The sequence below is a fragment of the Pan troglodytes genome, chromosome 1 (genome assembly GCF_028858775.2).
Source record: "Pan troglodytes isolate AG18354 chromosome 1, NHGRI_mPanTro3-v2.0_pri, whole genome shotgun sequence".
Taxonomy (NCBI): domain Eukaryota; kingdom Metazoa; phylum Chordata; class Mammalia; order Primates; family Hominidae; genus Pan; species Pan troglodytes.
In genome coordinates this window covers 99,757,822-99,779,179 of record NC_072398.2, presented here as the reverse complement: position 1 = coordinate 99,779,179, position 21,358 = coordinate 99,757,822, and the positions used below count along the sequence as shown (strand labels likewise).

At 45.2% G+C, this 21,358-nt stretch overlaps 1 non-coding gene and 2 pseudogenes across 1 annotated transcript; 1 reads left to right on the top strand and 2 right to left on the bottom strand.

Moving 5' to 3' along the window:
* Positions 1 to 317: 317 nt before the first annotated feature.
* Positions 318 to 391, bottom strand: TRNAN-GUU (transfer RNA asparagine (anticodon GUU)). The gene has a single exon. It is a non-coding gene; the product is annotated as a tRNA-Asn (tRNA).
* Positions 392 to 2,374: 1,983 nt separating this feature from the next.
* LOC107974017 (uncharacterized) lies at positions 2,375 to 4,505 on the bottom strand (annotated as a pseudogene).
* Positions 4,506 to 9,293: 4,788 nt separating this feature from the next.
* The window catches only part of LOC457255 (myomegalin-like), a 32,785-nt pseudogene continuing 20,720 nt past the window's right edge, over positions 9,294 to 21,358 (top strand).

Genomic DNA, 21,358 nt, shown 5'->3' with positions numbered 1-21,358 from the left:
TCTTTCAGGTTCCCAAACAACCTAGTTTATTCTGGAGGGATCTTATTTTCTAGGAGGCTCGGAGGGGGACCTTCTGCTTTGTGTCCTCGTAGGATGCACAAGACACAAGGATAAGGGAAGAGCCTTTCACTTTTAAATATAGTGATAGGCCTGAGGAGAAACAACTGCAATTTTTTTTTTTTTTTTTTTTTTTTTAATGAGATGGGATTCTCACTGGTCTCCAACTTCTGAGCTCAGGCGAGGTTTCCCCTACGTCGGCCACTTTTAATAGGCGTGAGCCACCGCGCCTGGCCACAGCTACCAACATTTAAAAATCACGTCCCTGGGTGGGCTCGAACCACCAACTTTCCGGTTAACAGCCGAACGCGCTAACCAATTGTGCCACAGAGACAACCTCAATTGGGTGCATTCATCTCAACACAGATTAAGCAATCACTAAACTCTAGGGGTTGCTATTCGCTTTCTGCAGGACAAGCGTGCAGACTACAAAGCTTCGGAAAACCGGAAAGGCCGAGTCGACTAATCCTGTTGTTGCACGTTGGAAACGCGCGCATTGCCTGACTCTGAAACCAGAAGGGCGGCCTAATGGCCTTCACCCTCCGTTAACCCTCGCCTGCTTCAGAAGCCAGTGCCTCTGGAAATGCCTGGATCTGCGACCCCAGCCTGAGCCTAGTAGGGCCCAAGGGAAGCTGAACGCCCCGACGGCTCTCATGGTAGCTCTTTCTGTTTTTTTGCGCCGCCTTCAGACAATCATCTGCTCCACTTGCTCTCCCCTCACTCAACTCGGCTTCAGTAGATGGGGTCGGTGGGGCGGGAGCGGGAAAGAGGCAGGGGAGTCAAAAGGGAAAACGTGAAAAGCAGGAGGGAGAAAGCAGGGGAGACCAGGACGAGGCAATGGGACAGCCCAGGATGCCCGTGCAGAGGGCACCGGCTGGATGCATAGAAGATGGGATACGTATCAGAATGGAGAGGGGAAACGGGGAGAAGACGTGAGAGAAAATCACAAGAACCTGTAGCTGTCCAAGAATAAAGAAGTAAAAATCGCATAAATTTTTTACATAAAAAAAATAGTAATAATCGGGGGATCCGGCGCGGTGGCTCACGCCTGTAATCCCAGAACTTTGGGGGGCCGAGGTGGGTGGATCACTCACCTGAAGTCAGAAGTTCGAGACCAGTTGGGCCAACATGGTGAAAGCCGTCTCTACTAAAAATACAAAAATTAGCTGGGCGTAGAGGCTCAAGCTTGTAGTCCCAGCTACTCGGGAGACTGAGGCAGGAGAATCGCTTGAACCTGAGAGGTGGAGGTAGCAGTGAGCCAAGATGGCGCCACTGCCCTCCAGCCTGGGCGACATAGCGAAATTCTGTCTTTCAAAAAATATATACAAATAAATAAAAGAGGGGTGGGGAATCAAAACAACTGCAGTAGGTGTGGGGCGCGTTGGGATTCTATAGTGGTTATTACTCTGCGTTGTGCCTGCAGCAACCTCTGAATGGAAAAGGGGGAGCGTGCCCAAGTGCTTGGTAGAGTGTAGACACTGTGGGATTTGACTGTGGTACCATCGCTTCGACGTCCTAGTGCTGATTTTGACATCTGCCTTTTCTGCTTAGGGCACCGACCACAGTTTTCCATTTGTGCCCACTCCACCTGCTGTCTTTGTTGGGTCAGCGAACATCGCCTCCCTCTACCGCTCAATCAGCAAACCAGACCGCCCTCGAGGACCTCACCCGCCGCTCACCCTCCTCCCAACTTCGCGGGCATAGCCTCCGGTCGCCTCTTCCGAAGGCCTAACGAGCATGTTAGCTGCGAACGAAGGTGAGGAGGCTCCGCTGACTGGCCGGTGCCCGTGTCCAGGGCACGCCCAACCGCCACGACTTGGCTTGGCCTCTCTTTTAGTTATTCCCAGCTCAGCCTGATAGGTGCCTCCGGGACGGCGGCGGGAAAGAGGGTGGGCTTATTAGGTGCAGCTCCACGGGGGCTGGCATCTCTGCACGGCTGTGTACACCTGAAGGAGATGCTCAGTAGCTCTCTAAAGCCGCTTCTGCGGATGACCGACACGGAGATAAATAGGAGCGGTGTGTCCTAAGAGGTGGTCCACCACGACTTGCCCTCCTTCGCCCCGGGTTTGCCCCTCTCTGTGGAGACCGTTCTGCATCTGGCCCTTGGAGCAGGCCGCCTGACAGCGTAGTAAAGGGAAATTCCTGCTGGAGGGCGGCCAGTGCAAAACGTTCCCTAACCGGGAATTGAACCCGGGCCGCAGTGGTGAAAGCCCCGAACCCTAGCCACTAAACCACCAGGGAGATCAGGCTGATTACTTTCTCTCCCATCTTCAGTCTGAATGGACAGTTTCCCTGTGCTCTGGGAGGACTTGGGCCTTGTGAGGTTCGCTCTTTGCTCCTGGAGTCCTCTCACAAGGCTGTTCCCTCCCTGCTTTCTTCAAAAAAAGAGCCTGCAGGCGACACGCCGAGGGCTCCGCGAGGGACACCAAGGCCACGAGTCCCGAGTCCTGGAGCGAGTTGCAGCGACCCGGCCGCAGCTCACCACTGGCCTAAAGATGCGCCTATGCGAGGCGGCAGCAACTGACAAGATGGTCGCGGGTCGCCAGGTCGGGAGCAGCGCACCAGGTTGCCAGAAGGAGGCGGGAGCCGGGAGGCGCCCGGGGTGAAACGGAGGCACCCTCTGCATCATAAAGGAATCAGACCCTGGCACCCTCAACATCATAAGGAATCAGACGGATGCGGAAACCGAGACGGGCTGGATGGGAAACCCTTTCCAGGAAGGCTCCGGGCCCCTCAACTGATCTCCGACCTTCCCCTGCAACCTGTGACGCCTGCCATTTTCCCATCTTAGGCGATAGCAACGCCACCCCTCCGTTTGCTCCAGGCAAAACTTTGAGAGTTCCCTCTGATGCTGGAGTTTTTTCCTCAGATCCAAGATCCAATTGGTCACCAATTCGTGATTTCCCATCGGCCAAGTGCGTGGGCATTGATCTACACGCGAGTTTCTCCACCTCCGCGGAATGGCTACTTCGGGGTGGGGGAGGGGCCCTCCCGCGGTGGATCGTAAGGTGTTTAGCAGCATCCTCGCCTCCGCTGACTAAATACATGCCAGGGGGTTAACATTCTCCCTCCCCGCTTCCCCCAGTCGTGGCCTAGTGTCCCAGCGGGGATGGGAGAGGCGTGTGAAGGCGAAGTTGCCGCCTGTTGAGAACCATTGCTGAGCATAGTCCTGCTCTCTGAATTTGTGCAGAGCTCTCCAGGTGAAGGCTCTCCAGGTGCAGAGGACTCTCCAGGTGAAGGCTCAAGGGTGGATACAGCTCCAGACACCCTCGCTCCCCCTCACAGTCGGACCTTAAGATTTGAGGCTTTTAACATCTCCACATCACGAGATTCGAAACCTTTAGGTCTTTTCTTCCGTTCTGTTCTCCAAATCAGCCTCTTCCGAGCCTGTTGACAAGGGCCAGCCAGGCAGAGGGCTGGGCTCGCTCAACGAGACTCCTCTCACCCCTCCTGGAGCTTCAGGCCTCTTTCGGTTGCAGAAAAGCTTTACGGGCCAATTCGTTCGGCATCACCAGGGGCCGGTGCGCGGTGCACGGGGAAGAAGAGGGTTTGACTGCGGTTCTCCACCCCCGGCGCCCAACCTCCACCCCGGTGCGCGCGCTCTTCCAGGCTCCTGCTAGTCGCACTCGCCGGGAGTTAGGTCTTGGGTCAGCCTGAGCTGCCGAGACGCCCAGGCCCGGAAGGACACGTAGGGAAAACCAGCTGCTCACTTCGGTCTTGTCCGGAAGGGATCCCTTTCTGACGGGAAAGAAGGGCGGCGAGAACAGACTCCTTACCGTAGTAAGATACTGTATTATAAACAAGACCTAAGGCCATGCCTGGCAAGGTTAAGTCATGCACCCCTCAACTTATAAAAGAAACTATGTTCTAATTGCCACAGTTTTTTTTTTCTTTTTCCTTTTTCTCTCTAGCTAAACAAGCACTGGGCTTGAGATAAGCAATGGTGAAGCACTTGCAGCTCACCCATTTACCATAAACCGACTGAGCCCTCCCTACAGAAGCCATAACTACCTCTTTGATTGGACAAGAGACTGATTTCAGTAACTTTCTCTTGGTAAGAGACCGCTGGCTGTGGATTGCTTCTGGACAGTTTACAGAGGCTATGCACTTGATTGTCTTTGTGTCCCTGCTTCACCTTTTGAAGCATAAGGCCTAATTATAAGGTATTTAAATGTTGTCTCCACCCCAAAGTGAACATGGGTTGCATGTAACAGGCATGTTTGCTCAGCATGCATGCAGCAGGATCCCTTCACGCATATTCAGAGCTCCAACTATTCCCTGTTGAATATGTATATCTGGCCAACCAGATCAACATAAATCCCTGTTCCCCCCACCACCCCTCCCTGGAAACCTACTTGTCGGGTTTCAGCAGGAGGGTATGCCTCCCAGTCTGTCAGAATGGCCACTTGCAGGCTGTAACCCTTTATAAAAAATAAAATCTCCTTTTTAAATTTATAAATTGTGTGATTTTTCAGTTGACAGCTTTCAGTTGTCAGTCAAGTCACTGACTGGGAAAAGTCATTTGCAATATATTTGTTTGAAAAATGACTCAATTCCTGAATATATAAGAGAACTTTCATAAATCAGTAATATAGAGCTAAGCCAAATAAAATTGGGCAAAATATTCAAATAGGCCTTTAAAAGGAGAATTTCTTATATGCTGGAAGCCATAAGAAAATATGCTTCATAGTATTGCTCATTAGGCAAGTACAAATTAATTCCACACTGAGATACCACTAACCACTCACCAGTGTATGGCTACTTTTTTTTTTTTTTCTGAGACAAGATCTCACTCTGTCACCCAAGCTGGAGTGCAATGGTGCAATCTTGACTCACTGCAACCTCCCCCTCCTGAGTAGCTGGGACTACAGGTGCATGACACCATGCCTGGCTAATTTTTGTATTTTCTACAGACGGGGTTTTGCTATGTTGGCCAGACTGGTCTGAGAGCATAGCTACATTTAACAAAGTTGGTACACCAAATGCTAACAAGAATTTGGTGCCACTTCAACTGTCATTGCTGGTGAAAAACATTCTAGAAGACTGGCAATTTATACTAATGTTAAACTTATACTCAGGTCATGACCCAGCAATTGAGGTACTTCCATGAATCTCAAGTGCACAAAAAGACTTGTAGAAGAATATTCATCACAAGAATTCAATAACACCAAAATTGAGAAGTGACCTATGAAACTACGTGGATATATCTCATGGGTATATGAACATAACTGCAGAAAAAAGGCCAGATACAAAAGATATGTCCATTCACTCATGTGAACTTTAAGAACAGGCAATTGTAACCTATGGGAGTAGACATCAGAATAGTGATTAACTAAGAGGACACAGGGTGGGAATTGCCTGGAAAGGGGCTCTAACAGGCCTTTCTCAGATGATGGTAATTTTCTATAACTTGAACTGGGCGGTGATTACATTTATCAAAATTAAACAAATTGTACTAAAGATTTGTGCACTTTATGTGAACTGTAGTTTATTTACTGTTCTCATTGCTTGAACCCGGGAGACAGAGGTTGCAGTGAGCCAAGATTGAGCCATGGCACTCCAGCCTGGGTGACAGAACAAGACTACATCTCAAAAACAAGAATAATAGTAATAATTTACTGTTCTCATAAAAATTAATGGATGGGGAATGGAGGCAAGCCGGTGTAGACCATGACAACTAGTTTAGATTTTATTGTAAACTCATTAAAAGCTCGTTCTCATTTTGTGTTTTTAAAAAATCCAACTGATACAGCCGTTTTCTCTACCGAAAAAGACTATAACCGCATTATTTCATCAGTGGAAGCTACAGACAAAGGGCCCTTGAGAGGCGGCATCTTCACCTATGGGAATTTTTTCTCCTCCACTGTGAGACAAAGAGCATGTCCAAGTTTTCATTTTGGCCAGGCCACCCCCTAGTTTATGCACTGTGGGCTAAACTCCAGAAGCTGGCCCCCTTCTGGGCCAGCGGTTTACTCTGCTCTCTGGAGGCTGCTAGGATTAAAGGCAAAGCAAATGACAGGTCTTGGAGCTACAATTGCAGGATAGAAAACACTACTGTGACTCAGATTAGAACCCAGGTTGCGGCAACCACAGCTACAAGTATTAACCACTACACGACCACAAAGCCTGCTGACAACCATTGTACTTCTTTTTTTTTTTTTAATGTAAAAACACTCACACTATTTTCTCTGCTTTATTCTTGGATGTCTGCAGATTTTCGTGCTTTTCTCTCTTTCATGTGTTTCTCCTTTTCTCTCTCCTCATTCTGCTACATAATTTTAAAAAATCTCATCTCTCAGGATCCTGCCACTGCCTCTACAACAAGCCTCCTGGGAGGTCTCGTTGTCCCATCAACACTGCCTTCTTTTGCTCCCCCCCCCCTTTTTTTTTTTTTTTTTTTTTTTTTTGACAGAGTATCGCTCTGTCGCCCAGGCTGGAGTGCAGTAGCCTGATCTTGGCTCACTGCAACCTCCGCCTCCCGGGTTCAAGCTATTCTCCTGCCTCAGCCTTCCAAGTAGCTGGAATAGCAGGTGCATGCCACCACATTCGGCGAATTTTTGTATTTTTAGTAGAGACGGGATTTCTCCATGTTAGCCAGACTGGTCTTGAACTCTTGACCTCAAGCGATCTATCTGCCTCGGCCTCACAAAATGCTGGGATTACAGGCGTGAGCCGCCGTGCCCGGCCAAATTTCAGGCCAACACCTGTTGACACACATTGCCAGACACACGGAATCCCTCGCGGAACACCGATGGACCCACAAAACACGCGGAGGCTGAGGTTGCTGACGATGCTAGCAAATTCGGTTCGCGGTGTCTGGGGTACAGCCCCGAGGGTCCACTGGCCACCTCTGCACAAGGACCAGTCTCCGCCGCTCCCCTCATCTCCACGCAGATTCTTCCCCACACACCTCCCTTTTCTTTGGGCCGCTGAGGCCTCTTGGACCTCTGAGGTGACTGCCCCGTCCCCAGCTTCTCTCCTTCCAGGAGCTTCATTTCTTGATCCTCTCCATAGTGGCTCAGCGATAAGCCCAAGGTCCAGCACGCGAATCAGAAACCTGATGGTTCTTTGGGTTTGCAGGGATCCGCCCAGAGAATAGATGAAAGTTAACAGGTACCAATATCAAAACTGCAGTGACTCATCAGAAACACTACGTGCTTGCCACTTTGCTGAGCGGTTTGCTGAGTCCAACGACTGCACAGGTCCTGGGTTAGTCTCCTGAATGTCTTTTGCCCCTACTTTGGGGAGTGTTGTCCTCACTTTACCTTGTGGTAGCCAAGCCCCTAAGTGCACTATTAGCTTACGCAGTATAATTTTGCAGGGAAGACGGGTAAAGAGCCACAGTGAAGTGAAAAAATCCTCTTTCATTGGCCGGGAATTGAACCCGGCTCTCCCACGTCGGAGGCGAGAATTCTACTACTGAACAACCAATGCCTCTCTCGCAACTCGCTGGAGGATTACTGAAAAGAGTATCCAGAAAGACTTAGAAACTTCCAAGCGGCCTTTTCAAGTGTCGACTCAAAGCTAACAAAGACATCCAAGCCAAATGTTTTTATAGGAAACTTTTACTAAACAAAGTTATAAATATCAAAATAGCTCATTTGTTGGATCAAACTCTTAACTCTGAAAAAGGTCTTTCTACCTGCATTACAAACCCCTATAATAAAACATCACAAATTCATTCATGTTTTTTTTTCTTCTAATTCTAAATCTTCAATTGTCAATCTCAAACTGCTGCCTTAGTGGTTCTGAGAAGGTAACCTAACTGGTAGTTTAGGTAAGTAAAGTTCAAATCCAGGGAGCAAATAAGCAGAAGCAGAATTAGAAGAAAGAGGAAATAAAAGGACAGAATCAAGGTAGAGATGATGAAGAAACAAAGGTTGGTCCACTGAGTTAGTATTTTGTCGCTGGTTTTTTTGGCAAAAGAGTAATGATCGGTCTTGTAATCATTATAATACTATTATTTGTCTGCTTGAAGATATATAAAGCATTTGAAGGAAATGTGATATAAAAAAGATTAATAATGCCTGCAGTCAATATTTCATTGTTAGGGAGAATCCAATTTCCTAAGTTAATATGCTTTGATGTATTAGCTATGTAAGGAGTAGACTAATTTAAGGAAATATTGATGGTCAAAATATTAACATATTAGTCTTTTGATGAAGTTCAAATAGTAGAGAGATTTATTTCCTCAGTTCCCTGGAGAGGTTAAACTGAAGAGAAAAATCCAGAGTTTGCCCCACGTGTTGGTACTGGGAGTCATTATGACTTTTTCCAAGACAGGAGCTGTGAGTGACATGGAATCATGCTTCTTCTCTAGCTGAGAAGCCAAGCTAGGTCCAGGCTGAGTCATAAACTTGAACCCAACAAGGAAATCACCCTTCACATTGACCTCACAGCACAGAATCTCCCAAAGAGTAGTGCACTGTCCTGGGTGTTTCAACGATCACTAAAACCTGTTTCTAGCCCTGCCTAGCACACTTAGGCTTGCAGACAGCTACGTTCTCCTTCTGTCCTCACGTGGTGGAGAGAGAGAGAGAGCACTTTGGTCTTTCTTCCATTTCTTATAATGACACTGATCTCATCATGGAGATCCCATGGTCATGACCTCATCTAAATGGTGAGGACCACCATCCATCCTATTGGCCAAGCCAGATCTTTCTTTGGATAAACTCTCTCATTTTCACAACACAACAATTTCAGTTCAATTCAAAAAATAGTGTTTAAGTTTATTGGATACTCCACCAGCTTACTGCCAGTTTATTACCACACTTTTCCATCTATCACCTCTTGTGTCCACTAACATAAACAGACAGAAAACTGGACTCCCAGCCAGGTGCGGTGGCTCACGCCTGTAATCCCAGCACTTTGGGAGGCTGAGGCGGGTGGATCACAAGGTCAGGAGATTGAGACCATCCTAACACGGTGAAACCCCGTCTCTACTAAGACTACAAAAAAAAAAAATCCCCTGTGGAACTTAAGTAAAATGTGGATTCATAGGCCTTAGCTCTACAGCTTTTTAAACAAGCACCTTATGGGATTCTGCTGTTGGTATTTCTCAGGTCTGCAGCTAGTACAGCAGGGATTGAATGACTTCCCTGTTAGACCCTGAGCTAGCCTTACCATATATGCAATTTCATTTAAGCATCTGCTAACTCCACTAGGTAAATGTTATCATCCTTATTTTATATAAAAGGAAACTGAGGCTCAAAGAAGTGAATAGACTTGCTACAGCCATGTTTGCTTTCACTCAACCCTGGTATGAGTTTGCTGTTGTGGAAAGAATTTATCTGCAATGTCTTGGTGAAAATTAGCTGTTTGGTCAATTTTATTTCTTCAACAAATATGAATGATTTATGTGGCAGGCAGTTGTGTAGGCACTGGGGATATGGGTGAATAGGACAGACACAGTTCTGCTCTTAAGAAGGTTATCTCTATTATGTGAGCCAGACATAAAGCAAACAATTATCTAAGTACATTTTGATTGTATTGGTAGTTCTGATTAGTGTTATTTATTTATTCTGTGTTCCTAAGTCCCAATGGTTTGAAACTGACTGATGATAAATAATAGAACTGCAAAATTTATAACAATAAATTTGTTACAAAAAAGGTCTTATTTTTTAACAGGGTAAGTACTCTTGTTTATTCCAGAGGCTACTAAAAATTAGAACATATGAGGCTGTGTGGCACAAGTAAAGAAAACTAGCCTGCATGTCTTGAGACCAAGGTTTCTAGTGATGGTGCTGCCACCAAGAAGCTGTGGAAGTTTGGGCAAGTCTCTTACTCTTCCTGAGCCTTGGCTTTCTTGTATATAAAATTAAGGAGCTGTTGTAGGTCTCAGGTTGCTTCATGCTCTGGGGTATGTCTGAGTTTATCATGGGCTGAGATGTGGGTAAGAGATACTATTAGGAACTGTTGTCAGGACCAAACCTAGCCCTCAATTATGTGTTTCCTGCAGGAACACCATGCTGAGCCTTTGCCTTGAGAATGCAGAGCTGAAAGAGCATATGGGAGAAGCAATGTCTGATGGATGGGAGATCAAGGAAGACAAGGAGAAGGGCGAGGTGTTGGTTGAGACTGTGGTAGCCAAAGATGGTCTGAGTGAGAGTAGCCTTCAGGCTGAGTTCAGAAAGCTCCAGGGAAAACTGAAGAATGCCCACAATATCATCAACCTCCTCAAAGAACAACTTGTGCTGAGTAGCAAGGAAGGGAATAGTAAACTTACTCCAGAGCTCCTTCTGAATCTGAGCAGCACCATCGACAGAATAAACACAGAACTGGCTGGTTCTCCTGGGAAGCACCAACACCAAGAGGAGGGGAATGTGACCGTGAGGCCTTGCCCCGGACCCCAGAGCCTTGACCTTGGGGCTACCTTCCCAGTGGATGCCCACCAAGTAAGTGTGGGCTTAGGTGGAATGGAAAACAACTGGAGAAGGGCTCAATATGTCAGTGTTTACCATAAAAGTTTCCCCCATGTGAATCAGGAGGTACCAAGAGAAGGGTCTCTTTGTACCACAAACTATAGTAATAATATTCTGCCTACATTCAGCTTTTAGAAAGACTTTTATAACATAATATTTCTTGAGTACTTAATTTTTCAGATAACACACTAGGCATTGGCATGGGGCAATAAAACCAATGGCTGCCCTTGAGATACTTAATATGGTAAGGAAAGATGGCACGCAAACAGGTAACTTTAACAGGATGTTGTAACTGCTGTAACATAGGGATGCATCAGTTTATGAGGCAGCCCAGACAAGTGGTATGTAATAACATCACTTCCTTATCACTGCCATTTCTTTGTCAAATCTCATCACAAGCGTCTGTTCCTGGGCCTCAGATGGATTATTGGGATCCTCTCTAGGCAAGGAGCCATGCTGAAGATTCAGTAAAATGGTGAATACAGGGATTCTGAGAGAATCATTGGGACACAATGCGAGGGGAGATGAGTGGAGGGTTCCACCCCTTCTCTTTTTGACCACTGAGAAAACATTTCCTGAGAGATCCTCTGTAGACTTGATTGGTGCTGTGCTGTGTGCTGTGGATACAGACATGAAGAAAATATTATCCCAGTGCTCCAGGAGCTCCATCTGGAAAGCAAGTCACTGCCAAATGGCATGAGAAGTGCTGTGACAGACTTGAGTAAAGTACACAGGGTTCAGAAGGGGCAGTGTTCATCACTGCATGGGGTTGACCTCAGACTGTCCTGATCCCTTTCACAGTTGGATAACCGGTCCCAGCCTCATGACCCTGGGCCTCAGTCAGCGTTTAGCCTACCAGGGTCCACCCAGCACCTGCGCTCCCAGCTGTCACAATGCAAACAATGCTATCAAGATCTCCAGGAGAAGCTGTTGCTATCAGAAGCCACTGTCTTTGCTCAGGCTAACGAGCTGGAGAAATACAGAGTTATACTTAGTAAGTAACTATGACTTACTAGTAAAGAACTAGCCTGTGTGTCTTATAAGTTCTGTATGTTCTATACAGACATAACGTGGTTATTGAGCACATGAAGTGTGGCTAGTGCAACTTGGACATTTGGTTTTATTTAATTTTAGTTAATTTAATATAAAGTGGCCCTATGTGGCTACTAAGTACCTTATTGGACAGTATAGGTCTAGGGTCTTGGGACTCTAAATTAGTTTAGCTCCATTCAACATTTATTGAACCCCTGCAGATAAAGCACTTGCCAGCTTCAATGGGGCTGCTGGAGATGATAGTGTACAATCCCTGACTTACAGATTATCTGGTCCCAACTAAAGCCTGGGTTATCAGAAGGGGAGATTATCAATGCCAAATGGAGGCTCCTCCTGTGGAAAGAAATTCTGCTTCCTGGAGCTGGTGGTCCCTTCTCCCACCAGTTCAGAGAAGCTTCTCTCCCACTGTGGATCTGCCCTCCCTGCCCCAAAAGGTTAGGGTATGTGCCATTGAGGCTGAGGGCATATGTGGGAAATTCAGACATTCTCTAACACCTGCTGTCTCTTCCCAAGCAGGTGAATCCTCGGTGAAGCAGGACAGCAAGCAGGTCCATGTGGACATCCAGTACCTGGGCTATGAGACTTGTGGCTGAAGCAAGAATGAGGCTGAACGGGAGGAAACCACCAGTCCTGGTAAGAGCACAGGATGTGGGGCTCACCCCTCCCTGGAGTCAGCTGTCACATTTGGGTTCTGTTGGCCAGTTCCACACCTGACAAGTAGCGGGGAAGAGGAGGACAGGAGGTTAATAAGAGAACTCTTACCCAAAATGAGGCTGAGTATAAGCTTGAATTTCTACAATTAGTTTTTGGCATACTGCTAATAACAATAATAATAATATAAAGTTCCATCCAACTGATTATTGTAGAAATACTAAGGCCTACTAAGAGACCAGAAGAGGTTTTGGAAACATGCAAACCCTGAGTTAAAAATAATTTTGTTTTGCATTATAAAAAGACTACAACTATAGGGCCACCCACCACACTGAAAACCAGAAGAGAAGAAAAACACAATCTCTCTCATTCTTGAGGCAGTGTAGTGTGGCAGTTAAGAGAAAAGATCCTGGGGCCAGACTGGTTGGTTCAAATCCCAATTTGTAAACTTTCCTATGCCCCAGTTTCTTCATATGTTAAAATAGTAATAAAGGAACTACCTACCCCATCAGGTACTAATGTCAATTAAATGAGTAAATTCTTATAAAATGCTTTAGAACAGTGCCTGGCATCTGGTAAAATGCCATGGATTAGTTCTCATTCTGACTACCACTGCCCTAATACACTGATGTTAACATGCTGATATATTTATTCAAAGTCTTATTTTCCTATGCCTATTTTTCACACAGTTGTAACCCAATACACTTTTAAATTATAGTAAAATTTAGAGAGCATTTAACTTTCAGCATGCAGGAATAGCTTGTCCTACATACTTGTGGCCATCCTAAATAGATAGGCCATGTGAATGTCTTAAGAAACATCAGTGTGTGTGGAAGGAACACAGGACATTGGAGGATTTGAATTCTGGCTTTGCCATGTGCTAGTTTGAGTGATCTAGAACAAGCTAGTTTACCACCTCCCTTTAAGTTTTGGTTTCCCTGGTCAGTAAAACAGAAAGTGATGAAATCTAACTTGTAGGTATAAGGAGGATAAGAAAATTCGTATTTGAATGCCTAGTACAGTGTCAGGGTTGAATAAAGTACTACTTCAACTTTTCCCTAGCGATTATTATCCGCATGACCAAACCTGCCTCCTCTCAAAGGCAGTGGCCACAACAGCACATCCAACTTTCATTTAGGAAGACATCTTTGTCTTTTTTCGGAGTGTGAGGAGCACAACAGCCTCAAGGAAATTGTCCTGATGGAGGGGCTGTGCTCTGAGCAGGGGTGCCAGGGTTTAACGCTGGCTAATTCCTCTGAGAGGAAGCCCTTGGAGAACAAGCTAAGGAAGCAGGAAGACTTCTGGGTATATGGAAAGTCAGAAAACATCTGGGTCCTATGAAATGACATCAAAGATCTGAAGGTCCAGCTGCAGAATGCCAACAAGGTCATTCAAAACCTCAAGGGCTGGGTCCGGTCTCTCTTGGTTACAAGTGATTATTCATCTAGTCTGGAAAGACCTCAGAAGCTGAGAGCTGTTGGCACCCTGGAGGGGTCTTCACTTCATAGTGTCCCTGATGAGGTTGAGGTATGGCTGTCTGATGGCACTGGGGCTTTCTACTCGCCAGGGCTTCAGGCCAAAAAGGACCTGGAGAATCTCATCCAGAGAGTATCTCAGCTGTAGGCCCAGCTCCCAAAAAATGGACTAGAAGGGAAGCTGGCTGAGGAGCTGAGATCAGCCTTGTGGCCTGGGTAAGGATGGCACTGTTTGGGCACTTTCTTGATTGAAAATGTGTAAGTTCATGCTTGGCGTAGGGTAGCTCAGGCAGTTGGAAAAAAGAACATGTCTGGGTATTCACAAGGACACTGATTTAAATGGTAGATATAGGTCTGCAGAAAAGACAGGTAGGCAACCAGGAGGGCATAGGATGATGTCCCAGTATCTGGGAGATACCGGGTCTCCGGGATTTCCTCTTAGGGATATATTAGTAAAGTAATAGTATATATGGTATAGTATAGTAGTAATACTGGAATCAGACTGCCTAGCTCTCATGCTTACTACCCAGGCAACCTTCTTAACCTTTCTGAGCCTTTGTCTTTACCTATTAAATGAGGATGATAAGAGAACTCATCTCAAAGGGTGGATATTTGGTTTACATGAATTAATACAAGTGCTGGCCAGGCGTGGTGGCTCGTGCCTGTAATCCCAGCACTTTGGGAGGCGAAGGCCGGAAGAACACCTGAGGTCAGGAGTTCAAGACCAGCATACCCAACATGGTGAAATACTGTCTCTACTAAAAATACAAAAATTAGCTGGATGTGGTGGTGCATGCCTGTAATCCCAGCCATTCAGGAGGCTGAGGTAGGAGAATCGCTTGAACCTGGGAGGTGAAAGTTGCAGTGAGCCAAGATGGCATCACTGCATTTCAGCCTGGGTGACAGAGCAAGACTCTGTCTCAAAAAAAAAAAAAAAAAACTTAATACAAGTGCTTAGAATAGTGCCTAGCATGTATTAAGCTCTCAATGCTATTTGCCATAGTTATAAGTGTTATTGATACTTTGTGTTGAAAACACAGACATTCATCTTGCTGTGTCCTGGTTACCATTGCTAAGTAATAACCACTCTAAAACTTAGTGACTTCAAACAACACCTTATTATGCTTCATGGTTCTATGGTTTGACTGGGCTCAGCTGGGTGGTTCTCACTTAGGTTCTCTTGTTTTGGGTCCCATCAGTTGATGGTATGAGAATTTATGTGATGGCCATCATTGCAAAATACAGTCAGCCACAGTATCATAACATAAAAGAAATTCAGGCATCAGGTGGTGGTTAAAACAGAAGACATGAAAGGTTCTATCTAGACTTAGGATGAAATGATTCTAATTATTCATTGAGTAACAGCTGTGAATCTACGTGATACTGGTGCTGTAAGGGATGTAAAATGAAGAACTATCTTTATTCTCACAGACTTTATGATTTATCTAGGGACACATAATTAATATATATATTATTAATATATATTATAATAATATATTATTATATATATTATATATAATTAATATATATTGTATATTATTATATATTATATATTATATATTAATAATATATAGTATATTATGAATATATATTATATATTAATAATATATAGTATATTATGAATATATATTATATATTAATAATATATAGTATATATATATACTATATATATATATATATAGTATATATATTAATAATATATATTAATAATATATATTATATATAATATATATTATGTATTATTAATATATATTATAAATATTATTAATATATATAATATATATTATAATTAATTAATTAATATATATAAAATATGTCCCTAGATAAATCATAACAGTTGAAGAACAGAGGCATGGTAAATTTTTTTGCTGTTGTTTTGTTTTGTTTTGTTTTGATACAGAGTCTCACTCTGTCACCCAGGCTGGAGTGCAGTGGCGCCATCTCAGCTCACTACAAATTCTACCTCCCAGGTTCAAGCAATTCTCCTGCCTCAGCCTCCCCAGTAGCTGGGATTACAGGCATGCTCCACCATGCCCAGCTAATTTTTGTGTGTTTTTAGTAGAGGAGGGGTTTCACCATATTGGCCAGGCTGGTCTTGAACTCCTGACCTTGAGATCTGCCTGCCTCAGCCTCTCAAAGTGCTGGGATTACAGGCGTGAGCCACCACACCTGGCCCATACTAAGTTTTTTAATGCAATACTTTATCAAGGTAGAATTTACTCTTAAATACCTCCTATGGCTTATGTGCCAGAATTCAGCTTGGGGGAGTTCCTTAGAGATGTTCTCATAGAAATCTCTACAGAAGCCCCCATAACTCCATAACTTAGCATCCATTCTTTCCATACTTACTCTTTCCTCTTCTGTCCTGCATTAGGAAATATGATTCCCTGATTCAGGATCAGGCCTGGGAACTGTCTCACCTACGGCAAAAAACATGAGAAGGGAGAGGTATTTGTTATCTTATCACCCGGCATGCAAAAGATACAGTGAAATCTTCTGAGGATCTCCTAAGGAGCAATGACATTGACTACTACTTGGGATAGAGCTTCTGGGAGCAACTCGCCCAGGGAAGCCAGCTGACAGAGAGGCTCACCAGCAAACTCAGCACCAGTAAGTTGGCCACAGGGCTTTGGAATACTCTCAGTCACCCCCATAGTTCCAGCCCCTGGTGGCCACCACATCTCCACTGCAACTTTTTAACCTAGGATCCTGTTTCTATTTCATTTCCTGGGGCTAATACAGAATGAAGACTGCTCAGTGGGGAGCATGGAGAGGAACACACAGGGCTGGAGATGCCATGGTTACAACTATAGAAACTTCACCACTCATGGAATGTGACCTGTGGGGCAGGGGCAGCATCTATCTGATGCTAAGAGGGAGTAGGGGACATGAGATGGAAGGGCCTTGTTATAGGAGGAAGAGCCCCGAGCTAAGAATTGCAAGACTCAAGCTCTAGCCTGGATGCTGCCTCCAACTTGCTAAATGCCTTATCCTTGTGGTGCCTCCATTTATGGCATAGCAATGTACGTGAAGGTACTCCATATATGGATAAAGCGCCATGCTCTTTTATACATGGTTTAGGCACTGGCTGCAGTAGTTCAAGGGCTACATTGGTTATTATTGGGGTCCTCTACTCAGAATTTCCAGAGAATATCCAAAGGAGTAAAGTAGGATCAGACTTGGGAGCCACCTAGCCCACCTCCTGGTGGCAGATGCAGAGGTGGGGCAGGGCTTCTTGTCATCTCCTCAGAGACCAGTGCAGGTTCTGCATGAAAGCTGTGGTGGGACATATGCATTGGGGAGCTAGTCTGCACCAGGACTCGGAGGCTGGAGTGTCCCACAGGGCATCTGGGCAAGGGCCTCATGGTTAATGGAACAAAAGACATTTTAAATGTTTTACCCTGATTTAGGGCAGAGGAAGTCATGATGGTGACCAGCAGGTCAGGGACAGTGAGGTCACTTCTCTAGAGACACAAGCTGAGGTCTCCCAGAATAACTGTTCTGGATGCACACATGAAATGCTCACTACTCTGTCTCCAGATAGGCTCCTGCATTTGTAATGCGGGAAGTGGGACCAGCCTAATTTCTTATTGTTTCTTTCTAAATTTGGTTTGCTGAGGATCAAAAAAGTGAGAAAGATCAAGCTGGACTTGAGCCACTGGTCCTCAGGTAATTCAGAGGGGAATCTGGGAAAGAGATTGGGACTAAGGCCCAAAGGGTCAAGGGTGGCGGCAACTCCACAAATCAAGGGGAATAAAGGAAGGTGCTAAATGTATTGAATTCATGCATTCATTGAACACCTCACTGTTGTTTTTAACTAAATTATTCCTTCCCTTTTGGTTTAATCACATTGGCACATTAATTCTCCAGGCTTAGTAACCTAGAAACAGTCTGAGCTAAAAGTGAACTAACTAGGTTTCAAGAGTCTTCTGCCCCACTAAGGGTCCCGCTTTCCTGCTGTGTGTTTAATAAGCAGAATGAGCTTTTTGCAAAGTTGGCCTGCCCCAAGTTGGGTTGACAGCTAGTTTAATAGTCACTCAATTGCCCTGGGGGAAAAAAGGAATCATATAACAGGACCTGGTGAAAGAGGCCTAGATGGTGTAGATCACAAGAAGGCTGCAGTGCCTCAGAACCCAGTTCTCAGTGAGTTGCTTCATATAATGATCAATGAAATATGGGCTCAGAGTCCATTGTAGCCACTAGTTGGGGTTCTTTGTGTCATGCTTGTGTCTCAGACTACATAAATGCTTCTGAAAATATCTGTAGTGAAGGACACAGTGTTGTTTTTTGTTTTGTTTTGTTTTTATTTCTAATCCATCATAGAAACATACATGGTCTGAATTCAGTTAACTATATGATTCCATTTATCATGCTCTTGGATGCTGGAACAATGGTTTGCTCTGCGTTTCTCAATGCTTGCTTTCAATTTTTATAATTGTCTTGTTGGAGATGGTAACAAACAGTTCGCAGGCTGCAACTGTTCCAGGGATCATACATTAAGCAGCAGTGCCTTAAAAGGAGGGCTAGCTATGTCTTTGCTTGTCTTCAGCATATTATGTGGCCAGAGCACTGGGTAGCTATTCTTTCTCCATCTACACCCCACCTACGCTCCATCCCTAAGCAGAGGTGGGTTATTTTTATTATTCTCTGCAGGCATGGTCCCCTTGGCTTACTTGGCTTTTCCTATGAGCCACAGTCAGGTCAGGTTGGTTTGGGCGACCCTGGTTTTACCTGTTGTCCCCCTTCTCCCCACCAGGCTCAGCAGGGAGCCGCAGGAGAAGGAGAAAGTGATTGAAGTCCTGCAGGCCAAGGTGGATGCTCGGTCCCTCACACCCTCCAGCAGCCATGCTTTGTCTGACTCCCACTGCTTTCCCAGCAGCACCTTTTTCCTGTCTGATGAGCTGGAAGCCTGCTCTGACATGGACATAGCCAGCGAGTACACACACTATGAAGAGAAGAAAGCTTCTCCCGCTCACTCAGGTAGCCTCCACTTTCTGGGTGGTACCATCTTTGTCTAGACTGAGTGGAGAACTCAGGAAACAGGTCTTATAGCTCCATCATGGTGTGTATCAGGCTGAACATGGCTGTGGGGCCAAGTGTCATGCACAAGCACCAGTGGATCAGGATCTTTGCTCTAATCCTGACTCTATAAGTTACCTCTGTCACCCTGGCCTCCATGGGCATGTACATGCTGTTGGGCACCAGGTGAGCCATTGTGGGGAGAGTGAGAAGATCACAGCCGACTCTTCTTCCTCGGTGACTCTGTCAGACAGATCTTCTTTAAGATGGAAAACCTCCTTCATCTCTCCTACAATGATCTTGCTACTTATTCCTGAGCAGTGTTCCCTAAACATATGTGGGTGTACACAAATGCTGCTAGTCTTGCCTGATAATTTTGGAGTTGTCGTTTTCATGTTCCAGAGCTCAGAGCACCACTATCGTCCCTAAGGTGGTTTACCTCACTATAGGATCTGTCTGCAAGAAGGAAAATGAGCACTGCTAACATTGCTTGTGCTTGGTTCTTTCCCTGAAAGCAAGACTCTAGCCCTGGTACCCCTGGCTAAATATAAGGCCAGGATTCCAGTTCTCTGTAGAACATCAAACGTTTTCTTTCATTCATGGGTTTTATAGATTCCATCCATCATTTGAGTCATTCTGCTGTATTGTCTTCTAAACCGTCATCAACCAGTGCATCTCTGGGGGCTAAGGCCAAATCCAGCAGCAACCCCATCAGCTTGCCAACTCCCCAGAATCCCCCCAAGGAGGCCGACCAGGCCCATTCAGGTATGCAACAGCCAATGGGGCAGAAGCTTCATCTCCTTTCTCTGCTGCCTGTTTGATTTTTCTTCAAGGACAGAGGTTTGGACTGTCAGGGGCCTAAATGCATCAAAACCTAGACAGAATCAAGAAACCACCCTCATTCACCAATTGTGTCTGATTTAAGAAAATATTTTAGAAAATAAGTAATCCACATCAGGTTTTGATCCGCACACCAGCTTTGACCAGTAGTTGGCTGACCATTTAAAAAGAAACATTTTTATTGGTTTTCTCTCATTTTATCCTGGGAGGAAAGAGGAAAAATGTTTCTCCCAGGATTACAACAGCCATAGGATGAAAAGAAATTCACATCTACTGATCCACTGTATGTGTTACCCATTAAATCTGCATGGAGATCCTCTCCAAGAGACAGTGCTACTTATTCCATAGCCAAGGACGCTGAGAACAGCCTCAGACAAGGTTCTGTTCATAGTACATTACCATTAATGGATGTATGAATGGATTGGCAGTCCTTGATATGTACATAGTGCATATCTTGGGGGCAGTTAAAAGGGTGCATTTCATTTACAAGTCCAGCTTAGTTGCCAGAGGGTACACTGCTCATTCACAGCCCTGTACCAGGGGTGGCAAGGAAAAGGCAAACCTTGTCTTCACTTCCTACCTCCCACCATAGCTGGCTGGCTGCCTTCAGTGTGGTTTGTTGTGAGGTTGCTCCCAGAAAGCACAGTGCTTTCTTCTGCTGCCCTCATTTCCCTGAAGGCAATTCAACCAAAATCTTAAGGAAGAGGAAGTGTTCCAATGCTTCCTGAGCCTGGTTTCAAAGTTTCTAGGCCAGAGTGGGCAGCAGCTGGACCAGAATCATGAAGAAAACCTTTGCTTCCAGAATTGTAGACATCTGCTTAAATGTTTTGGGTTCAAACAGAGCAGAAGATGAAGAATGGAGGATTTAAAAATCAGAATGCCTCCTCAAAGAATGTCTTGGCTGTGTTACCTGGCAATTTGAGTGTATTTGCAGTTTTGATCTGAAATGGTGTCAGCACTGTTGGGTTGTGTTTTAGGATGTAATCATTGTCTTCTACATTAGACATTCTCTATGGGTCAGCCTTGGTTTCTGCCCCCCACCATTGGCTACCTGCCCTTTAATTGCTTTTAGGGAAGAGGAAACAATTTTAAACATTGAAACTTGACAGGGATTCTAAAGATCTATCTGACAGAGTAACCAAGGAAGAAGTCTGCTGTGATCTTCTCACTCTCCCCACAATGGCTCACCTTGTGCCCCACAGCATGTACATGCCCATGGAGGCCAGGGTGACAGAGGTAACTTGTAGAGTCAGGAGCAGAGCAAAGATCCTGATCCACTGGTGCTTGTGCATGGCACTTGGACCCACAAGGTCTCTAAAAACTTGTCTGTAGGTGGGCTGCCTAAAGATCACCAGGGAAGACTTTTTTTAATACAAATTTCCTTTTCCAAGAATTTATAATTCTGTAAGTCTACATTAATGCCTAGACAGAATCAAGAAGGCCTAAAGAATCTACATATATTAAGAGTTTTTGCTATGTGATTTAAATGCCCAGAAGGGTTTGCAAGCCATTTTGTCTAAGCCACTCTACCAAGGCATCTATTTTTAATTTGGTGATTGAACACGTTGATTTGGAATTCTGAAGTTTGTTTCCATCAGAGTCCTCAACTGCATGCACTAGTAATGAAAATTTCCCCACAGCCTTTGTTCATCTCTTTCTTATTCAGGATGGGACCTGATGCCATCAGAGAGGAGTTCTAGGTGGAGAAAGAGTCTTGTCCCAAGGCCAAGGACTGATACATGCTGGGAGTAGAGCCCCAGGGGCCCTTGAGAGCATTCAGGCTCTCTGACTTTTCCATGCCCAGGATTGCTGGCGTGGGGCTCAATAATGCCACCTTACCTT